Source organism: Macaca thibetana, chromosome 8, assembly GCF_024542745.1.
Source record: "Macaca thibetana thibetana isolate TM-01 chromosome 8, ASM2454274v1, whole genome shotgun sequence".
In the NCBI taxonomy this organism is placed as follows: domain Eukaryota; kingdom Metazoa; phylum Chordata; class Mammalia; order Primates; family Cercopithecidae; genus Macaca; species Macaca thibetana.
The window spans coordinates 45,816,421-45,840,577 of NC_065585.1; the positions used below are offsets into that span (position 1 = coordinate 45,816,421).

A 24,157-nucleotide genomic window follows, 5' to 3' on the forward strand; every position below is an offset into this window, starting at 1 on the left:
AAAGTTTATTTTCATGACTGCTTTATTTAACAATCTTGATTTCATCTATAATCACAAATGCAACGTGCTAAATATGGGCTAGAAAGTGAGTTTATTTTGTTAGCAACTTAAAAAGATAGGCCATAAAAATGATGTTTGTACCAAACAGAGAATCCTTATGGCAGGCATACTCTATTAGTAACCCTGTTGCAGAAAGCCCTCCAGTGCGCAGAAATATGTGGCATCAGTCCTGTGCCAAAAGACCAAGGTGACCATGAGCTAACTGAAGTCAGCAAGTATATCCACTATAACCTGCTAGAAAAGAAAATTAACAGTGTTAACAAATGATTGAACCAGGCTCTGATCCTCTTGGAGATCATGTATGGATACCTGGATGACCCCAGGCAACTGAGCAGAGTAAGATGTACCTGCATAGGCATTCAGGATACCATGGACCATATGGCCACAGTACAGTTCATCAGCAGAGAGGTGGCCAAATGGCCATATCATCCACCATCCACTGTGATCATCAGACAAGGCTCAGCTCAGGGGTAAGAAAGGTCTGTGCCAGGCCAAGGACATAAATCAGAAAGCATAATTTCCTGGCAACTGCGGATGTGAACTATAGTGTGGGCTTTTAGAAGCTTGGACCTAGAATCAATTTGAAAGCTACATATACCCTAGGATTCTTCTTATTCCACTACCCCCACACCTCAATAGTGGTGGCTTGCAGGGCATATACATTGGAGCTGGGGAGGCTGATGCAGTGGATGGCAGGAGTTGAAGTGCCACAAGATGAATGGTGTGAAGCTGACAGGCACAATCTCAAGCTAGATCTGATCCACAGATGTGATCCTGAAGGTGGCAAACACGTACTGTGGAGTACCAGTGGCCTAGTGTAGAATCCATCTCATACACTGGCCTGATGATAACCTGAACATGGGTGTAGAAATTGTGGCCCTCAGTGTTCTCTTAGAACCACAGAATAAAGAAATAACTGGGTAAGACAGGCTAAGGAGACAATGCCAATCCAAGATAAAATCAAGGATCACTTGGTACCTGACCCTGATTGCCATTATAAATGACAGGTAAAAATTAACCTCAACAAGCTGAAGCCCTATGTAAATAAGCCCTTTACCCCGACCTGGCCCACACTGTGGAAGAAGTAGGTACTGTAGTGGAGAAGGAGGGATGGACTTTGGACATCAAAGTGGGTCTGATCAACAACTGTACCAACTCAAGCTATGAGGACATCAGGTGCTCAACAGCTATGGCCAAGCAAGTGCTAGCTCATGGGCTCAAGTGCAAGTCACAGTTCACCACAGCACTGGGATCTCAGCAGATCTACACCAATATTGAGCATAAGAGTTATTCACAGATCCTATAGGATATAGTAGGCATTGTCCTGGCCACTGTTTGTGACCCCTGCATTGGCCAGTGGAACAGGAAGGACATAATAAAGATGAAGAAAAATGCAATCCTTACCTCCTACAAGAGGAACTTGACAGGCCACAATAAAGCAAACCTGAGGCCCACGCCTTCATCATGTCTCCAGAGATCCTCGAGCCCTAGCCATTTCTGGCACCATCAACTTCAACCAAGAGATTTACTTACTGACAACCATGTACAGCAAGAAGTACAAATTGGAGGCTCCAGATGCAGATGAGCTTCCCTAAGCAGAGTTGACCCCAGGAAAGACACCTACCAGCACCTCCACCACAAGGATATCAGTAGGCAGAGGGTGGATATGAGCACACCCAACAAGTGCCTGCAGCTCCTGGAGCCTTTTGACAAGTGGGATGGCAAAGACCTGGATGACCTAGAGATTCACATATCCTTACAAAAATGAAAAGGAAGTATACCACTGACTATATTTTGATTGTTGGCATATGGCTCAAGTTATTGAGGCACCAGTACAACGTCTCCAATAACCTGTTTATTGGTGCCATAAACACTGAAAACAATAAATGCCAACTCCTTGGTAAGGCTGTCACCAGGAGAATGCCCACTACTGTAAGAAACATGCCATCAGATGGATGGTTATCAGAGATGAGAGCCATGGCAAGCTGGGAGCATACAGCACTAGAACTCTGCCGCCTTGGGAGACAGGGCATCATCATCAAGAGCTTCACCAGGATCCAGGAAACCAATTTCAAGAAGCCAGCCTGTTGCCCCTTACCTTTACTGACATGACAAACTACAAGATCTACCCTGTGTGTAATCTCATCATCCAAGGCTAGAAAGGCTTTGCCCTGGTGAGCCCCTCAAATGTACCATCAAGAACTCCAAGAGGATTCAGGAAACCATCCTTCTGAACCACAAACTTCTACAAGACCCTGATTCAATGGTTCCATGCTGACAGTACTCTGAACAGAATGATGGAGCTGTAGTACTGGGCTCCATGCTCATCTAGCCACTGCTCTGCCTGCCCACCTGCCTGCCCACTCTGCTATCTGAATCCAGCTTAGGTGTCACAAGTGTAGTTCCTTGTGTGTCATGAGAATTGGATCTGATCCAGCTATGGCTTTCTGCTCTAAGATGGCATGGCTAGACACTTTTCCCTGCCCTCCCCTCCCTTGACCTGAAGAATAACTCATGGTTGGAGGGGTTCTTAAAATAATTTTCAGCCCCTTATCTTCCTTTTTTCAGTTTGACTCAGATCTTGAGCAGCTCCATGCAACTGTATTTTTTTTTGATGACAAGACTATTACCTAAAGAACTTTTTCTCCTGCCTCATCATTTCACTGGCGACTGAAGGATTTTAAATAACCTTTTGCTCATGTAGGGAAAATCAGAAGCTGAACTTCACAAAAAGTGTATATAAGAAAAGGGGCATAAAAAAATAGCACAGATAATTTTAAGTAAAAGTCAATAAATTAAGTTCTACTGGCTGTTTTATATGGTTCACAAACAATGGTTTTACAATTTTAAATAATTTTTTTAAAAAGAAAAAATATATAATAATGTGTATATGTGAAAGTTACACAAAATACAACCAAACTCATTCCTTTATACAGCCCATGGGTGGTGTTGCACTACAATGACAGAATTCAGTAGGTGCAATAAAGGCTGTATGGCCTACAAAGCCTAAAATAGTTCCTATGTGGTCCTTATAGAAATAGTTTGCCAGCCCTTGATTTTGAAAAAGAAGGTTAAGGTGGGCAGATTTGCTCTAGCAGATACCAAGAACTATAACACTTCAGTAATTAAGACATTGGTATAAAAATAAGGAAACAGAAAAGGAAGCAGACTAAAGAGCTCAGAAACAGAGCAATGCATACCTAGCACACTATAGTATTGCATACCTAGCATTGCATACTATAGCAGTGATGGCTTTGTAGGTTGAGAAAAGATAAACTATTCAAGAAATGGTACAAGGAGAACTAGTTATCCATACAAGGAAAAAATGGATCCCTAACTAACACCAAAGAATGAGGTGGGCGAGACTCAATTCCTAAATGATAAGAGGAAAACTGGAAAATATTTTTTAAATATGCAGAGGATCTTTAAAATTTCAAAGTAGAAAAAGATTTTTTCAACAAGCCACACAAAACACAAACCATAAAAGAAAAAATAGATAAATCTGACTACTTTAATACTGAAATTTCCCATGCATCAAAACTCATTATGTAAAAAATTGGAAAGCAAGTCACACATATAATTGGGAAGAATTAGAATCCACAATATAAAAAAATTGTACAAACCAATGAGGAGAAAAAACTCACTAGAAAAAAAGAGGAACAACTGAGTAACCTGAAAAAAAAAAAGTTCAAATTCAATAATAACCATTTCAATAATAACCAGGGAAAGGCAAAATAAACCTGCAATGACTTAACATTCAGATCAGTAAAAATCCATAAAAGTCTGACAATACAAATATGGGTGAGGATGTAATATGAAGTAATGAGAAGTCTCTTGCTCTTCTAAAGGAAATATAATGTGGTACAGCTACTTTAGAGTAATTTGGCAATATCCAATAAAGTAAAAGGCATACCTACCTATAACTCAGCAATTTCAACCTAAGTATAGAACAGGATAAATTTGAAAACACATAAATAAGGAAACAATATACTTTGTCTAGACTAACACTGTGGAGCTTTCCCCTATGTTTTCTCCTAGTAGTTCTACAGTTTCAGGTTTTATATTCCTTTAATCCATTTTTGACTTGATTTTTGTTATGGTTTGAGATAAGGATCCAATTTCATTTTTGTGCATGTGCACAGCCAGTTTTTCCAGTACTGTTTAATGAAGAGACTATCCTTTCCTCATTACGCATTTTCGGCACCTCTGTTGAAAATCCATTGACTATAAATGAGTGGGTTTGTTTCTGGGCCTTCTAACTTGATCAATGTGTTTATTTTTATACCAGTATCATCCTGTTTTGGTAACAATAGCTTTATATGTTTTGAAATCAGATAGTTGGATATCATCATTTTGTTCTTTTTGGTCAAGACCGTTTTGGCTATTTGGAGTCTTTTGTGGGTTCATAAGAATTTAAGAATTGTTTTTTCTATTTCTGTGATAAACGACATTGGACTTCTGATAGGGATTGCACTGAATCTGTAAATCGTTTTGGATAGTACGTATGTTTTCACAATATTGATTCTTTCAATCCATAAACACAAGACATCTCTATATTAATGTATGTTTTCTTCCATTTCTTTCATCAGTGTTTTATAGTCTTCAGAATGGTTTTACAATTTAAAATGATTGAAAAAACATTTCATTGTCTGGGTTTAATTTATACTTACATTTTTGTTGTTGTTGTTCTTGCTATTGTAAATTGAATACATTTCTTAATTTCCTTTTCAGATAGTTTGTTATTAGTACACAGAAATGCTACTAATTTTGTATGTTGATTTTGTATTCTGCAACTTAAAGCACAGGTAATAACAACCACAAAAATAGACAAATGGATGGCATCGACCTTAAAAGCACAGCCAAGGAAGCAATTAACAAAGTGAAGCAAGCCCACAAAATGAAAAAAAAATTTTGCAAAGCATATATCTGATAAGGGGTAATATATAAAGAACTCAACTCAATAGCAAGAAAACAACCTAACTGAAAAATGGGCAATAGGCCAGGCACAGTGGCTCACGCCTGTAATCCCAGCACTTTGGGAGTCCAAGGTGGGTGAATCACGAGGTCAAGAAATCAAGACCACCCTGGCCAACGTGGTGAAACCCTGTCTCTACTAAAAATACAAAAATTAGCTGGGTATGGTGGTGCACGCCATACCCAGTGGCCTCAGCTACTCCGGAGGCTGAGGCAGGAAAATAGCTTGAACCTGGGAGGTGGAGGCTGCAGTGAGCAAGATTGTGTCACTGCACTGCAGTTTGGCAACAGAGGAAAGAGACAAGAAGAAAGAAGGAAAGAAAGGAAAGAAAGAGAGAGAGAGAGAGAGAAAGAGAGAAAGAAAGAAAGAAAGAGAGAGAGAGAGAAAGAAAGGAAGGAAGGAAGGAAGGAAGGAAGGAAGGAAGGAAGGAAGGAAGGAGAGAGAGAGAGAGAGAGAGAGAGAGAGAAAGAAAGAAAGAAAGAAAGAAAGAAAGAAAGAAAGAAAGAAAGAAAGCCAATAAACCTGAACATTTGCCATTTGTGTCTCTCAAAAGAAGGCCTGCAAAAGGCAAACAGGTATATGAACAAAATGCTCAGCATCACTAATCAATAGGGAAATGCAAACTAAAACCACAATGAGAAGTCACCTAATACCCATTAGAAAGGCCTTTATCAGGAAGATGAAAGATGACAGGTATTGGTGACAATGCAGAGAAAAGGGAAATCTTTTACATAGTTGCTAGAGATGTAAATTAATACAGCCATTATGGAAAACAGTTTGGAGGTTCCTCAAAAAACTAAAATTACTATATGGCTCAGTAATCCCACTTCTGGGTAAATAACCAAAGGAATTGAAACAAATGTCAAAGGGATATCTGCACTGCCATGTTCACTGCAGCACTATTCACAATAGACAAGATATGGTATCAGCCTAAGTGGCCATCAACAGATAAACTGATTTTTTTTTAATGCAGTATATATACACAATAGACTACTATTCAGCCTTAAAAAAGAAATAAAAATTTGTTATTTTGCAACAACATAGATGAACCTGGAGGACATTATACTAAGTGAAATAAGCCAGGCACAGAAAGATACACCATATGATTTCACATGTATGTGAAATCTAAAATAGTTGAACTTGTAGAAGTAGCACAGAATGATGGCTACCAGAGGCTAGAAAGATGTGAAGAGAGGGAATGGAAATTCTTGATCAAAGAGTACGAAGCTTCAGACAGAGAGGAGGCATAAGTGTTGAGATCTATTGTACAGTAAAGTGACTAACGTCAATTAATAATGTATTATGTATTTCAAAATAATGAAGAGAGTAAATTTCAAATGTCTCACTGTGAAAAAGGATAAGTAAATGAGATGACAGATATGTTAACTGTCTTGATTTAATCATGCCACATTGTATACAAATATCAAGACATCACTCTGTGCCCCATATATGTATACAATTATGATTTGCCAATAAAAAATAATAGTAATTTTTAAAATAAGAGTATACAATCCAAAATTGTTTTACCAAATTCTAAAAATAAATCATCAGCAATAAAAATAAATTGCAGTACATTGTATTCATAAAACTGGAATTACTATATAGCAATTAAGTGCCTGAATTAAGAATTATAGAACTCAAAAAAGAAAACTCTCCCAACACCAGTCGGGAGCCTCATGTCTGCGCTGTCCAGGCCAGGCTGTGGTTTGGCCCTGAAGCCAGTAGAGAAGGCCTCTTGACTATGATCTCTGTTTTGTGTTAAATGTTTTCTCCTCCTGTGCGGCCCAGTGCCACATGGGCTCCGGTGGGACGCCTGGGGGTTCGACCCAGATTGCTGATGTTATTGATGGGAAAGGCAAAACAGACAGAAAGATCCCAGAATATCTAATACATTTTAATAGTTGGAACGGAAGCTGTGATAGATGGGCAGCCAAAGATCATGTGCACTGTAATACAGGTGCAAATCAAGGATGACAGCATGAATTGGCAAGAAAAGCTGCAGCTCACCTGAGAGGCACAGGAAGAAGGAAGTCTGTCTGGCATCGACTCTATCTAAAAAAGCCTCCCAGTTGAAGACAAAGATGAAAATGCTGAAAATTCAATAAGCAGTTCTCCAACAGTAGTGAAAACAAGGATGAAAAATAAGTGAAGAAAGTGTTATTGAAGAAGAGACAAGTGCAAGAACAGAAAGGGAAATGGAAGAAAGAATAATAACTATAGAAATCCCTGAAATTCTGAACGAGCAGCTTCAGGGTGATCGTTAGTACATTAACAGAAGGAAACAGTTAATGAAACTTCCATGACAGACCAACATCATAATGATTTTGGAGTCCTACGAGAAGCATTTTGCTATCAATACAGCTTTTTCAGCCAATGAGAGGCCTTGCCACCATTACACTATGCAGCACGCCAACATGAAGGTGCATTATATCCCAGCAGAAAAGAATGCTGACCTTTGTAAGGAGATGGTGGATGGGTTAAGAATAACCTTTGATTACACTACCCCATCAGTTATAATCTATCCATGAGAATAAGCTCGGTATAAAAAGGTGACTTCATCTAAGTGTTTTCTTTCAATTAAGGAAAGCATCACAGACAATAAAAGGAACCAGGGGGAGCTCTCTCCCAGCCCACCTTTGTTGAATCCATCCACACCACGGTCCACAGAGAGTCAGACAACCACAGCTGAACCAGCCACCCACAAAAGGCACAAAGCCAAGCCGGAAGCATTGCAGGCTGTGAGGCGGTCCACATGCCACATCACCAACTGCAACAGGCTGGCTGAGAGCAGGCGTCACCTCACCCAAGTGCCAGCAGCAGGCCACATCGACCAGCATGCTCCAGGCTACTCCTGAACCTGGAGAAGAAAACACCTGTGCATCATCTTCAACCTCTGCCTCCTAGCAAGGAAGAAAGTGCTGCATTTACTGGTTTTGAAGGGAAAAGAACTAACTAAATAAATGAAGTCCTCTCATGGAAGTTTGTACTTGATAATTACCACCCAGGTGACCAGCCACCTCCACCCCCTTCACATTTACGGGGCACAACATTTGCTGTGACTTTTGGTAAAACTTCCAGAAATCCTTGGAAAGATGTCCTAGTCTGAGAAGAATATGAAGGCTTTATTGAAACACTCTGATCTTTTCTACAATTTTTGGCAGAATACCATGATGACTTCTTCCCAGAGTTGGCTTATGTTGCTGTCTGTGAGACATATTACAGCACCTAGAAACCCCCGGCAATTTATTAAAGTGTTCGTGAGTCTGTAACAATAACTCCTCCATCTAGCTTTGCACTCTGGGTTCCAACTGTTCCAACCAACAAGGCAGTGGGTCTTATTTACCCAGAGCACAAAAGTAACACCCACGTGGGGACTCTGGCAGAGATGGGCCCTGTTGTTTGAGTTGCCCACATAACTGCAGTTATTCTGTTAGGAATTACTTCCTGGGTGTCTGAAACTGTTCTGACAAGATACTTGCTACTAAGGAGGCTATCTGTGATGGCAGAAAAAAAGGGCAACTGTGTTCACAGTGAAATGTTCATGAAAGTATACATAGGTTAGGCCATTTCACTAGATGTTGGAGTTAGTAAGCAGAAACCACAATATTTTGTTATTTGTTGGCATTAAACAGAATTTTTTTTGCAAATTATTTTTATTCTATTGATGAGACTGAGCAACTCTGTCCAACAAATTTTAGTTTGTATTTGGAAACCACAAAGTAGTCTGAAAGTATTATAGAGAGAATTGTTATTGAAGGGGGGGAAAATGCAGTTATACATTTGCTTCTAACAGTGAAACATGATTTTTGGTGACCTAAAGAAAGCACTGCCTTTCTTGTTTGAGATTTTACAGCATACTTTGTTGTGCAATGTTATGGTTCCCTTTCTGTAAAACATTACTTTTAGCAACCTAAATACAGCCTGTCTTATTTGAAAAAAACTGGAGAAAAAAAAAAAAAAAACTGACGTGGTTTAGATCTGTGTCTCCACCAAATCTGATATCAAACTGTAATCTCCAGTGTTGGAGGTGGGGCCTGGTGGGAGGTGACTGGATCATGGGATCGATTTCTCATGAATGGTTTAGTGCCATCCCCCTGTGTACTGTCCTCACAATAATTAGTGAGTTCTCATGAGATCTGATTGTTTAAAAGTACATAGCACTCCCTCTGCATTCTCTCTTGCTCCTACTCCGCCTCCACCTTCCCCCACAATTTTAAGCTTCCTGAGGCCTCCCTAGAAGTCAACCAGATGCCAGCATCATGTTCCTGTACAGCCTACTGTGAGCCAGTCAAACCTCTATTCTTTACAAGTTACCCAGTCTCAGGTATTTCTTCATAGCAATGCAAGAACGACCTAATACAAAAACTCTTCCAAACTTAATATTGAATGAATGTTCAAAAGAATACAGATAGCAAACAAACCAAAACATGCAAAACAATATGAAACTTAAATATTTTTAAAATGATATATATATACTAAAAGTATTTACAGGCACAGGAATAATAATCACTAACTTTAGAATAGTGTCCAGCTCTGATATGGTGAAACAGGAGAAAGAACATCATGAGGAAATTTAAAAATTGCCTTTCTTTTTGATCTGAGATACTCATTATATTATTCTCTATTTGCATATGTGACATATCTCATAATAAAAAGGAAAAGAAATAACCACTAATCTACCACAGACAGAGTGGGAGAATACATGTCTTCCTGTAGTGGACCTCATTATTAATCAAAGATGCTAAAATTTTATCATGGAAACAACCTCTGTTAATTAATAAAAATTATAAGAATGCCCAAGCTTCAAAACGATAACATTCTGCAACATATAAAGGATTGAGAGGCACTGAATTTCAAAATAATGCTTCCGTGTATAAGCAACATAAGGTAACAAAATAATTTGACATTGTTTTCATTAACATTGAATCCATTTTTATATGCCAGGAAAAATAAAAGCTAAAATTAAATATAATGTGCTTAGAATAGGCTTTAACATGTGAATCACATACCGTCAATACTGTCAATTCTTAGAACTCAAATCTTATTTTCTTAGTAAGTATATTTATATATATTTTGAAATACAAATATATCCTTGTAGAAAAATATTCTGTGGGTACCCTAACAGATTACAGAAAAAGAAAATGGAATATAGTATGCAAGAAATAAGTACAAAAACCTCATGAGAAAAAGACCTAAAAAAATGATGAGATACACTATGTTCAAGGATTAAAGACTCAATATTGTCAAAATGTCCATTTTGTTCCTCAAGATTATCTACAAATTCAATGATATCCCAATCAAAATTCTAACAAGTGTTTTTAATAGAAACTGACCAGTTGATAACAAAATAAACAGAGAAAACAAAAAACATATAGTAGTTTACATAATCTTTTTAAATAGCAAAGTTAGAGTACTCATATTACCTGATTCAAAGATTCAGTATATAGCCACAGCAAACAAGACCATGGTAACTGGCATGACCATGGACAAACAGATTTAAAAACCAGAATAGAATTCCAGAAATAAAATAATGCATATGTTGTCTATTGATTTTCAACAAACATGCCAGGGCACTGAATGGGGAGTCTTTTCAACACATGATGCTTTAATAGCTGGACAAACAAATGAGAAAAAAATCCAAAAACTTGATCTCTACCTCGCAACTATTCATAAAAGTTGATTTTTTGAATCATAGAATTAAAAGTAAAAGCTAAACTATAAGGCTTTTAGAGGAAAATATAGAAGGATATCCTGGATTTCTTAGAGAAGTCACAAAAAGCACTAATCATAAAAGCACAAATAATTAAAAAATTGACAAATGTGACTTTACTAAGGTTTTAAAATTTTATTCTTTGTAAGACATTGTTACGAAAAAGAAAAAACAAGGAAAAGACTAAGAAAATATATTATCCACACATATAGCTGACTTGTATTCAGAATACATAAGGAAGTCTTACAATTCAATTAAAGACAAACCATTAACATAAAATGGGCAAAAGACCTTCAAGTCTTTTAAGACACTTCACAAAGGAAGGTATCTGAAATGCCAAAAGGATGAAAAGATGATTATTATTAGTTACTGAGAAACACAAATTAAAACAAGAATGAGATATCATTTCAAGCTTAGTAAAACATAAAATGACTACACCTAATATTGGCAAAGATATGAATGGAACAATGTAATTCTCATTGTAACACACATTGTTGGTGGGAGTGTTAAGTCATATAACTACTTGGAAAAAAGGTCTAATAGTTTTTTATAAAGTTACACATACACCTACCTTATAATAACAATTCCACTTCTAAATATGTATGCAATAGAAATGACAATATATGTCCACAAAAGGCTTGTAAAAGAATGTTATAGCAGGTTTAAACACAATAACTACAAAATAGAAACAATATAAAAGTTCATCAACAGTAGAATGAAGTAGTAAACTGTACTGTATCCATACAATGGAATATTATTTGGTAATCAAAAACGATAAACTACTGATATACACAAGACAAATGATTTCAAAAACATAGTGTGAAACATTAGACACTGATACATACATATATACATCCAGAGAATTATTCTGAGTGAAAAAAGCCAATCCCAGAAAGATTATATATTACATGATTATTTACATAACATTCTTGAAATGACAAAATTGGAGACATAGAGATATTAGTAGATGCCAGGGGTTAAGACTTGGGGTTAGAGTGGATGGTGGGGAGGAAGGAGAAGGAAAGTAGATGTGGACATAAAAGGGTAACACGAGGGATTCTTAAAGTCATAAAACTATTCTGTATCTTGACTATGGTGGTAGGTACATAAATCTACATATGTGATAAAAACTACATACAATTAAATACATACAAACCCAAATGAATACCAGTAAAGCAGGGGAAATCTGAACAAGATCTATGAATTGTATCAATGTCAGTATCCTGGTTGGGGTATTACATTATAGTTTTGTGAGATGTTATCATTAAGGAAAACAGAGAAGAAGATACATAGGATCTTTCTGTATTATTTCACACAACTGCATGTGACTCTACATAATTATCTCAAAAGAAAATGTTTAATTAAAAGAAAGTAAAGTTTAAAAATAACCATACATGTGGCCTTTACTTTTCATGCATATCTTTCTCCAAAAACAGATCTCCTGGGCATTAATTTTACATGTCCCTGACCCCCTTCAGATAAAAATAGTTTTAAAACGTAAGAATAATGTTACATTTCTAAATGTCAGATTCTAGTCTAAAATACATAAACTCTACAAAAATTCAAACTCTCATTACAAAGCTGCCACTAACCTAATACTATTTAAATAGACAAAGTACTATTATTTAAAAAGATTTCTGATACTTACATGTCTGAAGAATTATGATTATTCCCTCATGTAGATAAAGCACTATCTGATGTCTAAGCTCTTCTCTAAGTAGGCCTTGGAATCATTTTTCTACTTCATCATTAAGAAAAATAAGCAACACTATTATATTTGACCACCCTGCTACAAAAAAACATGTGAGCCAACTCTTTTTCCTTTCCTATCAACATGAGATTAATGCAATACCAATAGAATTTCAACATAAATAAATAGACAAGAAAGTGTTATTAGAAGCCTGATATTTTAAAAGTTTAGAATTCATATGGGAAAGTTAGAAGAAATTTTATTAGGGAGAGTCAGGAAGAAAATGAATAAAGTCTCTTAATCTTAAACTTTTATCTTGTTTTCTGTACTGTGCTTTTAAGGATGTTCTGAAGAATAGCCTATGACTGTACATAAAGCACTGAACTGAGGATTCAGAGTAAGTGTAACACTGACTTTACAAGTAAATTACTGTAAACATCCTTTCCACACTGTACCACTTGGGACACTCAGAGAATGTACTGAATTAACTCTTTAGAATATATAAAAGAATATTTTATTTGATCTAAAACACTTGAACTGATTGAACAAAAAAAAATTAACTGTTCTCTTACTTCCATAAAGTGGCCATATATGAAAAGATTAATATAGTAACTATAAATCTTAACATTAATTCCTGATTTTTCTATTTCCTTGCAAATACTTGAGACTTGTTAAAAATAATCATTTAATCCAATTATCTCAGGTTTACTATTTAGCCATTTTGTTTATGAACCACAAGACAAATACTGAAAAAATGTAAGTCACAGTCTATTGTTTAAATGATCCAATGAGTCTTTACACTAAGTTCACCTAATATAGTTTTGGATGTCAGAACATAAGACTGGCCAAATTTCTACTTAATTTATCAATATAAGAAACCCCATTAAATTCATAATTTTCTACGATAAATAAAAACAAAGCTCAATTCTAATATATGTTGCTGGAGCAGCCAAAATGTTGTTACAAAGATACTCAAATTTCTGAAAAAAATGATTTTGAGATAAATTTTTTTAAAATCCCTTGAACAAAACAGAATGTACACTATACTGTGGTAAGTATTCCTTTATCTTAAATTACTAAAGTTATCCTTATGTAGTTACAATGTTGAACTTCAAATACAATTTCTTGTCAACCACCTATAAAATGCTGTAAGATCATGCAATGTATTCTACTGTCTCATGTAAACATGTAATACTTTAAATTAAATTTCATTATTTCTGCAGCAGCTTTCAGATTTCATTTCCATCCTTAAATTTTACAATTTAACCTACACCAAACAACATCACCAAAGTCAAAACGTACTAAGAAGCTTATTATATTGATTTGTACAAAAATGCACAAATACAACCTACATGTTTCATATGTTATTAATATAACTATCCAACTGGTTACAGGTTATATTTTAATTGTTTTCTTGATTTACTATCAAGTATCACTTTTTTAGCAATTCTGAATTTTAAAACTGATATTCCAAATCAGCTACTAGTAGTGTTTATGCTAATGAGAACATAAGTCTATCTAAATGTTCCTTATAAAGGGATCTTGGTTGCCCTACAGCTCTGAACTGCAAGATTCTAGAAGTAGTGTATAAGTAGTGTTGCTACAGAGGCCAACAGTTCTATGGTCATTTACCTGTCAATGTAGTAGCTACTGTAGTAAATGACTAGTGAGTAATGCGATGACAAGCAACACTACTTAAAATGAACAGGTTGATCCCTTAAGTAAGGTTTTCTAAGCACTTTATAGGACCAGTGCATTATTTAAGAACAACCACAACAAGTAAATTGCCAGCATTGTTCATTTAAGTTTAAATTTTCTTCTATAGGTCTCATTCTCTGCCACAAACCAGATAAGTAAGAGTTTAGTGGAACCATCCATCCTTATTCTGAAAAGAATATAAAAAAATTAGAGGAAATTCAATGGATATTTCATAAAATTATCTGTGATTAAAGAATCTGAAGGAAAGCATTTTAGTGTACATGAGAATGCAGCTGAAAGGTGAAGGAGCAATTCTTACCAGGAATACAAGGAATTTTCTTTAAGAGACTCAACTTCACCTAATACTCTAATGCAATAAAAAACTAAATTAATCCTAAATTGCCTTAAGACAATGGGGACAAAAGAAATAACATTTTGCTTAATGGCTTTAGATACTAAAAAAATGATACCATGGGTACTTGGAGACTCTCTACAAGCCACTAAGAAACAAGATATTGATAGTTTCAGTTCTGGTTGAAGACAATGACTAGATAAAATAACTTGGTACCACTATAACATCCTTCTAATCCTACACTTTTCAACCCAGCACTCCATTATCCCACAACTTAGAAGGCAAGAAAAAATTAAAATATAGATAGTAAGTGCTTAGATAAACAAAATAGAGGGAGAAAAGCGGGAACACTTAAGAAACAATTAATTCAGGCTAGGAGTAGGGGTAAGGGAAGACAGGGAGGAGGTAACAGAAGGAATAATGCATGAGCTTTAGGTCAGGGATAAGAAACAACTATATTAAGTGATGGTTCAGAAAGTGAAATCCTGTTCTCTGACTCTGCTTCTTTATTCAGTACTGGATTAAATTCCTGAATTCTGCTTTCTCATCCAAAGTCTCAACCTACAAATAGAAAATATTATTAAAATTACATACCCCCATCACTGGTCTCATCATTCATTCTCCGTGAATGGCATAATATAATAGCAATGAAGATAATACTATTTTTAATATTATATATATGATCAAAAGTTTTAATAAGGGGTACTTAACAGAAAACAATTCTAGTCCAGTGTGTTCTGGAATAGTAGCCGCAAAATAACTAGTCCAAACAACATGTTCAAATATTTAAAGACAATTTTAAATTCTTTTCTAAAATCCTTGGAAGACACGCCTCTCCAAATAGGCATCTCAAAGGAGTTAATATATATTACAGAATAAAACATATACTCTAAAGAGTGACTCTCAAATACAGCACTGTCTGGAAACATTTTTGGTTGTTACATTTCCAAGAGTGCCACTGGTATCTAGTGGGAAGAGGTCAGGGATGCTACACAATATACAACAATATATAAGACAGGATTATGTGGCCCAAAATATCATTCACGCCATTGTCAAAATACCATGCTTGAAAGGAATACTGAACACTATCATTTATTTTATCTATTTTATTTTTATTTGCTGTTAGAATTACTGTGTTGCAGTCTCTTATTAGAATCTGTCAAGATGATAAGAATGACATTATTAAGTGAAATCCTAGAGGAAATATATTTGTAGGAAAAACAGAAAGATAAAGTTCACTGAGAATGCTTAGTGGTTATGTTTAATGTAATCAACCACAGTTGATGGCTCAGAAAGAAATAAGTTGCTTCAAAAATGAAACTGGCAATAACACTCAAATATATCAATTTTATTTATAAACTGGAATTAACAGGGTTTTTCCTCTTAAAGCAGATGGATTTCCTTGAACTACTAAAAACAAGCATTGGATGTCAAGGCAAAAAAATGTGGACATAAAATTCTGATCCACATTCCCTAAGGTGATTTTGTCAAAACAAAATATATAGACCACCACAATGTTCTTCCATAATACCTTAAAAATGTGTCTTTTCAAAATTAATAATCTTTCATTTTACTAAACTCATGCTTGAATATAAGCATTGATTGTAATATACTATAGTTGCTTTTATTGAAATGAATCTTTTTTTCAGAATATGCCCCAAAGTAAAATACAAGGTTTATACCTATCAAAACAAAGCCAAGAGAATTAAATTTTCACTCAATATGTTTCACATAAAAACAGAAAGATAACATTTCACAAGTTTGAATACTTTAGAAGTCTATAATCCAGAAAGAGTCCAACTGGAAGGAATCTTAGAAACCATCATGAGCTAGACTTTTCAAAAGAGGGTACTTATATATATAGGCATATACAATGGTAAGCTAAGAAGCACTCAAATGAAAAAATAAGCACAGTAGGTCTTAGTAGATGAGCAACTTAATCTAATAACTAGGGGGAGGAGAGGTAAACAAACAGAATGCATTGTGGAGTAGAATGTCAAACTTACAAAAATTTTTAATCTAAGAGACGTAAAGTAGATTTTCCTTTTGCAGCTGCTTGCTTTGGGCTGGAATTTTCAGAGGTATGAATTTACACTCTTCTTCTACTGCAAGGATGGAGCTGAACAAATTGAGAGCTCCTCAGATGATATCAAAGAATACTTTGATTTAAAACACTCAAACTGATTGAAAAAAATTAACTGCTCTTTTATTTGGATAAAATAGCCATTTTATAAAAAGACCAATGTAGTAACAAAAATTTTAACTTGATCAATTCCTGATTTTTCTATCTCCTGGCAAATACTTAAGACTTGGTTTTAAGTCCAATCATCTCAGGTTTAAAATTTAGCTATCTTCTCCTACAAGACACCTATATCACCAAAGTTGGAAACAGAGAGTATCCAGGTCCCACTAAACCTTTCAGGTTGCCATTTGTCCTTGCTTCCCCTACTTCGTATCTGTTTTCCCAGCTCAACTTCCTGCCTTGCTGATCTCAGGTGACAGCACCAAACACAAAAGAAATAGTTCCCACAGAATTTTTTTAAAACTCTCACAATTGAGTATGGAGAAATCTTTATAATAAATCCTTTCTATTAGCAGTCCCGAACCATTTGGCAGTAGGGACAGGTTTTGTGCAAGACAATTTTACCACGGACTTGGTTCAGGGATGGTGATTGTTTCAGGATAAAACTGTTCCACCTCAGATCATCAGGCATTAGATTCTCATGAGGAGCATGCAGCCTAGATCCATTGCATGCGCAGTTGACAATGGGGTTTGCGCTCCTAGGAGAATCTAATGCCATAGCTGATCTGACATGAGACAGAGTACAGGTGGTAATGCTGGCTAACCAGCCACTAACCTGCTGTGCAGCCTGGTTCCTAATAGGCCATGGAACCATTTTGGTCCACGACTCAGCAATTGGGGACTTCTGCTTTAAAAGTATATCTCCTAGTGGTTCTGCTTCTTTAATTAAACCTTGACTGATAGAGAATTTCTGTAAGGTATATTTTATGTATTGTTTGAGAATATTCTGTTACATTATAAATCAAGAAAAACAGGATAAGACTCACAAGAAATGTTAACCATAGATAGCAAGTAAACTAGCATCTTATGAGATACAGATAGAAATCATAGAAAGTGTGAATAGGCAAAGTAGCTTATGAAACAGTAGTGATCATAAAATGTGTTAAATATAGAGAGTAAGTTAGTCATCTGTAAAGTGGGCAGGGAATACCTAAACATTCCATGCCACCAGATTCAGATAGTGTGGTCTTTCCCATCCATTTATACAGTATCCAAAGTGTGTTGACTGCCCTATCTCTAGTCTCTTGCCTGTACCTTGTGTTCTAATTAACCTCATGTGCTCTTTCCATCCCACCTGTATAATATCTTATGTGTGTTGACTGCTCTTTCTCACCATGCTTCTACCTTGTGTCTGATTAATCTTGATTGTGCCCTGATGCAAATTTTTGTATTTATTTGACTGGGTAACTGGCATTTATTTGACTGACTACCTATATTAATTATTAATACATTAAATCTAAATACTACATTAATGTACATTCCATCTTGAAAGCGAAATCCCAAATAAAATCACTGTTCTTTAATAATATTTAGTTAGTCATTGGTAAACTTCAAAAGTCAAATTGAATTGGGCTGACTCAATTTCCTGCAGTTGCCATTCTACCCAATTAGGTTGACTGCAATTCTGTGTTTTATCTTATCTAAGACACCATCAATCACGACATACAATTATTTTACATGTACATAGAATTGGAAGACCCAAGGGGTACACCTTTGTTTAAGATTAAAGAGAAAAACTCTTCGAAGTAGATACAAATAGGAAGAAAACTCATAAACTAATCTTTGTACTAGGTGGAGGGTAGGGGAAGAAATCTCATAAAATTGAATCCAAAACCCAGTATTAACAATTATGGCAGTCTAAATTCACACTATCAGCGAAATCCAAAAATCATCTAACAAATAACTTAATTCAAAGTGGTCTCATGTGTCTGAGATGACTGCCAGGAGCAAACACAAACTCCCTCTATTGGAGCTGAACTTCAACTGAGGCCAGTAGTAAGAGGCCATTTATTTTCAGAAAAGTTAAAGTATGAAAAAAGTATCTCAAAAGCCTTTTCTGCATCTATTGAACAACCCCATCAAAAAGTGGGCAAAGGATATGAACAGACATTTCTCAAAAGAAGACATTCATACAGCCAACAGACACATGAAAAAATGCTCATCATCACTGGCCATCAGAGAAATGCAAATCAAAACCACAATGAGATACCATCTCACACCAGTTAGAATGGCGATCATTAAAAAGTCAGGAAACAACAGGTGCTGGAGAGGATGTGGAGAAATAGGAACACTTTTACACTGTTGGTGGGATTGTAAACTAGTTCAACCATTATGGAAAACAGTATGGCGATTCCTCAAGGATCTAGAACTAGATGTACCATATGACCCAGCCATCCCATTACTGGGTATATACCCAAAGGATTATAAATTATGCTGCTATAAAGACACATGCACACGTATGTTTATTGCGGCACTATTCAAAATAGCAAAGACTTGGAATCAACCCAAATGTCCATCAGTGACAGATTGGATTAAGAAAATGTGGCACATATACACCATGGAATACTATGCAGCCATCAAAAAGGATGAGTTTGTGTCCTTTGTAGGGACATGGATGCAGCTGGAAACCATCATTCTTAGCAAACTATCACAAGAACAGAAAACCAAACACCGCATGTTCTCACTCATAGGTGGGAACTGAACAATGAGATCACTTGGACTCGGGAAGGGGAACATCACACACCGGGGCCTATCATGGGGAGGGGGGAGGGGGTAGGGATTGCATTGGGAGTTATACCTGATGTAAATGACGAGTTGATGGGTGCTGACGAGTTGATGGGTGCAGCACACCAACATGGCACAAGTATACATATGTAACAAACCTGCACGTTATGCACATGTACCCTAGAACTTAAAGTATAATAATAATAAATAAATAAATAAATAAATAAATAAATAAAAAAGATCAGCAAAAAAAAAAAGTATCTCAAAATTGATAAAATAAATTGTGATGAATGATATATTTGTAGGAGACTAACAAATACATGAAATTTATTAATATGCAGGGATGGCTGGGCATGGTGGTTCATGTCTATAATCCCAGCACTTTGGGAGGCTGAGGTGGGCAGATCACTTGAGCTCTTGAGTTCGAGACCAGCTTGGGCAATGTGGCAAAACCACGTCTCTACAAAAAATACAAAAATTAGCAAGGCAGGAGAGCCTGGGAGGCAGAGGCTACAGCGAGCTAAGATTGTGCCACTGGGCAACAGAGCGAGACTCTGTCTCAAAATTAAAAAAAAAAAAGTTACCTAGAGATGATGGATAGAAATTCTGCCTTATTTCAAATTATTTTTTTTTTCATAAACTACTTACTTACCAATTAGACAAATACACATACAGAAGAGGACATTGTTTAAGCTCTCCCTAAGCTTAGAATATAGTTAGGAAATAAGATACTCATATCAAACATAAAATGTAAACAACACAAATTTATTCACTCAATACATATACTGAGTACCTGTTGCACATGCCTGTTTTTTCAACCAGGGTTCCTCATCTAAACCCCAAAGCACAGAAAATTATTTGAGTCACTATCTTCACAATTCTTCCACAATTCTTCCAATATAATACATTATTGTTTTTTTATGCACAGAATAGAAGCAAATGCAGTAAGAAATTGCCAAGAAGGAAAACAGAAGAGTAAGAAATAATTTTTGTTTTCAGTAAGCTGGTTACAAGGGTATGTAAGTAAACCAATCATTAAGGTACAGCTTTGGAAGTATTGAGAAATGACACCCAAAAAACATATCCTATGTGAAACAAATACATAATTTAATCTGGACAAAAATCTAAAGAAGAAAAATTTATTTTGGTTGAGATACTAAGGGCAGTAAAAGGAATGCATGATTTAAATATTTGGAATGTAGATGCGAAGAGATAAAATAAAAAGTATTAGAAGAGTTGATAGGCATTTATATAAAGACCTAAACAGGAAATTAGCTGATACTTGAAAGTTGATATGTCTGTTTCTTCCCAAAAGTGATCTTTTCTCTAAGGGGAACTAACAAAAACATCTTGACTAGGTCCTTGCCAATCATGGAAAATAATGTTAAGGGAACTAAATAACTCTCCCTTGAGATGCCAGATTTAAGTTGATTGAGATTTTAGCTTGAGCTACAGATATACACAGATAAGAATTATACTGTTAAGGTTGCTTTGAATAATACATTTCACAAAATTGCCTTTGATGGGGAGGTACCATTTACTTAGGAGGTAGTATTCTGAAGAACAAATAACAATGAAAACAGTTTGTTTCACTAAGTTAGACAGCATATGAGCAGTTGCAAAGGATGAAACTTTTGGATTTTATATGATAGTCTGCACAATTTATAGAGAATGAGTGAAAGAAGGCAAAATTAGCAAGAAAACAAACTATCCAACCAATTCTGTGATTGATGGTGAGAAGTTAGTCTAAAGCAGGGTAAGTGGAAATAAAAAGCAAAAGATGAATTTAAAAGAATCTTGGCCGAGCACAGTCGCTCATGCCTGTAATTCCAACACTTTGGGGGGCCCAGGTGAGAGAACTGCTTGAACCCAGGAGTTTGAGCCCAACCTCGTCAACATATTGGAACTTTGTATTTTTTTTCTTAAAGGAGAGAACCTCAAAGAATTTTAAGATCTGTTAACTAATTGGACAAGCAATAAAGCATAGATTAAAATATGTCATTAGCCATTTGAGAACAATAATGCTAGCCTACCTGTTTAGAACCTCAATGAAAATGAGAATGATTATGAAGTGTTTTTAGATTTTATCTAAAAGATACCTTAATGTGATCATACAGTGGAAGGAGAAGGAAGAGCCTTTAATTAAAAATAAAATATCAAAATGCAACAATTTTTAAAACCATATATAATCTTTGTAACTAGATATAATCCACAGAACTGACTACATTATAGTAACGAGTCTTTATAAACAATTGGTTCTTTTCTTTAGAATACAAGATTCAAGGTAATCTATACCCTTGTTCTCTATCACTTGAAATACATGATCAACAAAAACGTTGAAAATATATCTTACAATTAATACCCTTTAAATTAAACAGCTATATATGTGGCTTTCAAACTTAGGAGCAGGATGTTTTTTCTTTTTTTCAAACAAAATCTCATGGAGTAGTCCAACAAATAAATCAGAAAAAAGGGAGAGCTGCTTTGATACAATCTAGAAGCAAGGGGCCAGAACCCCAGCCCCACGAAAACACTAAGAAATCTTTCAGCTCTGCAAGCAAAGTTTTAAAATAAAATTAAATGGGAAAAGGAACACAGTATATTGCTTTGGTCCAGTGGAATAAAATCCACATAATGCACGCTGGAATTAAATTAGCTATCTGATTGAGGGATCAAAATATAGTGGAATGGGCAGTACTTAAAAGCTGAACAGAATAAAAAGGTTAATATTTGGTTAGAGTAAATAGGAGTAAATAGGTACTCAATAATTATTTACTTCAACGGTTTGAGAAAGTGAAAATTATCATGAGAGACTGTAATAGATTAATTACTTTCCCATGTTCATACTGCTGCTTGGCTTCTAAGCCTAGGTTTCAGAAAGAGTTTGATCAACTGCTGAGTTTTAACGATCTCCTACTGCTTTTATCTTTTAGTAAAGCTTCTGCCTACAAAGACCTCTCCCAAGAATCATGGAGTATGAACTATATGATTGCTCATATCTGGATGCTTGTAACTCAGCCTGCATTCATTACTTCACCCCATTAACATTCCACACTGGGAGTTCTTTGCCAGTTTTATGAGGCGAAACCACAAAATGTCAGGTTAACAAAATCCTCACATAGCAATTTCACCTTAAAATACTGCCTGTCAAGGACTTGCTTCCAAGATATTCAATAAATCACTAACTCTATAAAGCAGGTTGCAAGTCAAATAATTAGAATATTTTGCATCAGAGCACAATCAAGATTAATCAAAATACGAGCTAATTATTTAGAACCACAAGCTTATTGGGGAGGAGGAATACAGCACTATGTTTTCAAGTGTACTTGGTAGCCTATCTAAGTTTTAATTGTGCTTCGATAGGAGCCTATCTGAGTTATACTTAACTAAACTCTATTACTTCCATTCCCAATTGTTTAGACACTTGATTTGAGATGGCATGATATAATAGAGAGCTTTGGGGATATAAACATATTGGTTCAATTCCTGGTTGTGCCACTTATTAGTTACGTTTCTTTGAGATGGTTAATAAGCCATATTGCAATATATTGCATAAGCCTGTTTTGTCAATGCAAAAATGAAGGAGTTCTTTCTTCATTGGGCTATTGTGAGTTTTTAAAGATGTAAGAAAATAAGCACCAACCATAGTGTCTGGTAATAATGTTCAATAATTGTTAGTTTCCTTCCCTCTATCCTTTGTTGGGACAGAACATGACCAACTTTTGTAAGAGTTACTGTTTAAAACTCTTTATGCTCCCTGAGAAGATACTAAGAAATCTCTGTCTCTATAACTACCGTCATGCAGTTAAGAGTGTCACAATAGGTATGAAAGGAAAAACAAAGTGAAGTTTGTTGTGTATACATCAGTGAACACATATCTATTAAACACATTCACCTATACTTCCTCCCTTGCTCAACAGGAACGAAAGAATATGAACTGGCCAAGCCTGTCTACCCTACCCTCTAGGCTGAAGATCTCAGTCGGTCATTCCTAGTATTTGGCTCTCTTGTGATAATTATTAAACAGTGTTGGATAACTATGTCCTAAGCAAGTAATTCACATTCTGATTCTGTTCTACACTTTTCTGATAAAAATTATTTGTACATCTTTTGTGACTTAGTACAGGAGCAGAAGATAACACACATCAGAAAGAATTATCAAGGAATTAAGATAATCGTGTTTCAGAACTATACTTTATGTGTTTCTTGTGTCCTTGTTTCTATCCTAATGATGATTATTCCTTTTCTTTGCACCCATTCCAATTTCTTCAAATTCCTTTATAAATGCAGATACAAAACAGAACAGGGTAAGAAACCAAAATAAGGTTCTTGCAATAGCTAAGTCTTTGCATGTTTATACTTCCCATCTCCAGGAAAAAAATACAAAAATCTCTGACACAGACATGTGGATTGCATTCATGTTAAATTCCCAATTCAACATTTAAAGAGCAGTCATGCTGTCAATCTTATAAGCAAAATAAGTCTAATGACCAATCCTCAAATTAAAAATGTACTTTATTTTCCTCGCTTATTCTCTTAAGGAACGATTTGTAGAATATTTTTATGTACAAAATTATATTCATGCCTCACAGCAACATAAAGAGCAGCAGCATATTCTTGAGTTCTTGAAAACAAACGGAATCTCTACTCAGGAAAAAAAGTACTAGCCTTAATTAAGTGAAAATCTTAGTGATCTAGTAAAATCTAAATCTAGCAATTCAGTCTAATCTTACTAACTGAATACATTTTCATAGAGCATTTATACATTTTAATGACGCAGTTAGCTCTGAAGTGTTCCATGAAAAAGCTGGCTATTTTGCTCTATACTATTAGTAAACAGCAGTCAATTACAAATGGCTATAGGA

The 24,157-nt window shown here is 35.5% G+C and overlaps 1 protein-coding gene and 1 pseudogene across 9 annotated transcripts in view; one reads left to right on the top strand and one right to left on the bottom strand.

The window, feature by feature from the left end:
- The window catches only part of VPS13B (vacuolar protein sorting 13 homolog B), an 859,202-nt gene that overhangs the window by 536,156 nt on the left and 298,889 nt on the right, over window positions 1-24,157 (bottom strand). The window lies entirely within an intron of this gene.
- LOC126961545 (male-specific lethal 3 homolog) lies at window positions 6,798-8,285 on the top strand (annotated as a pseudogene).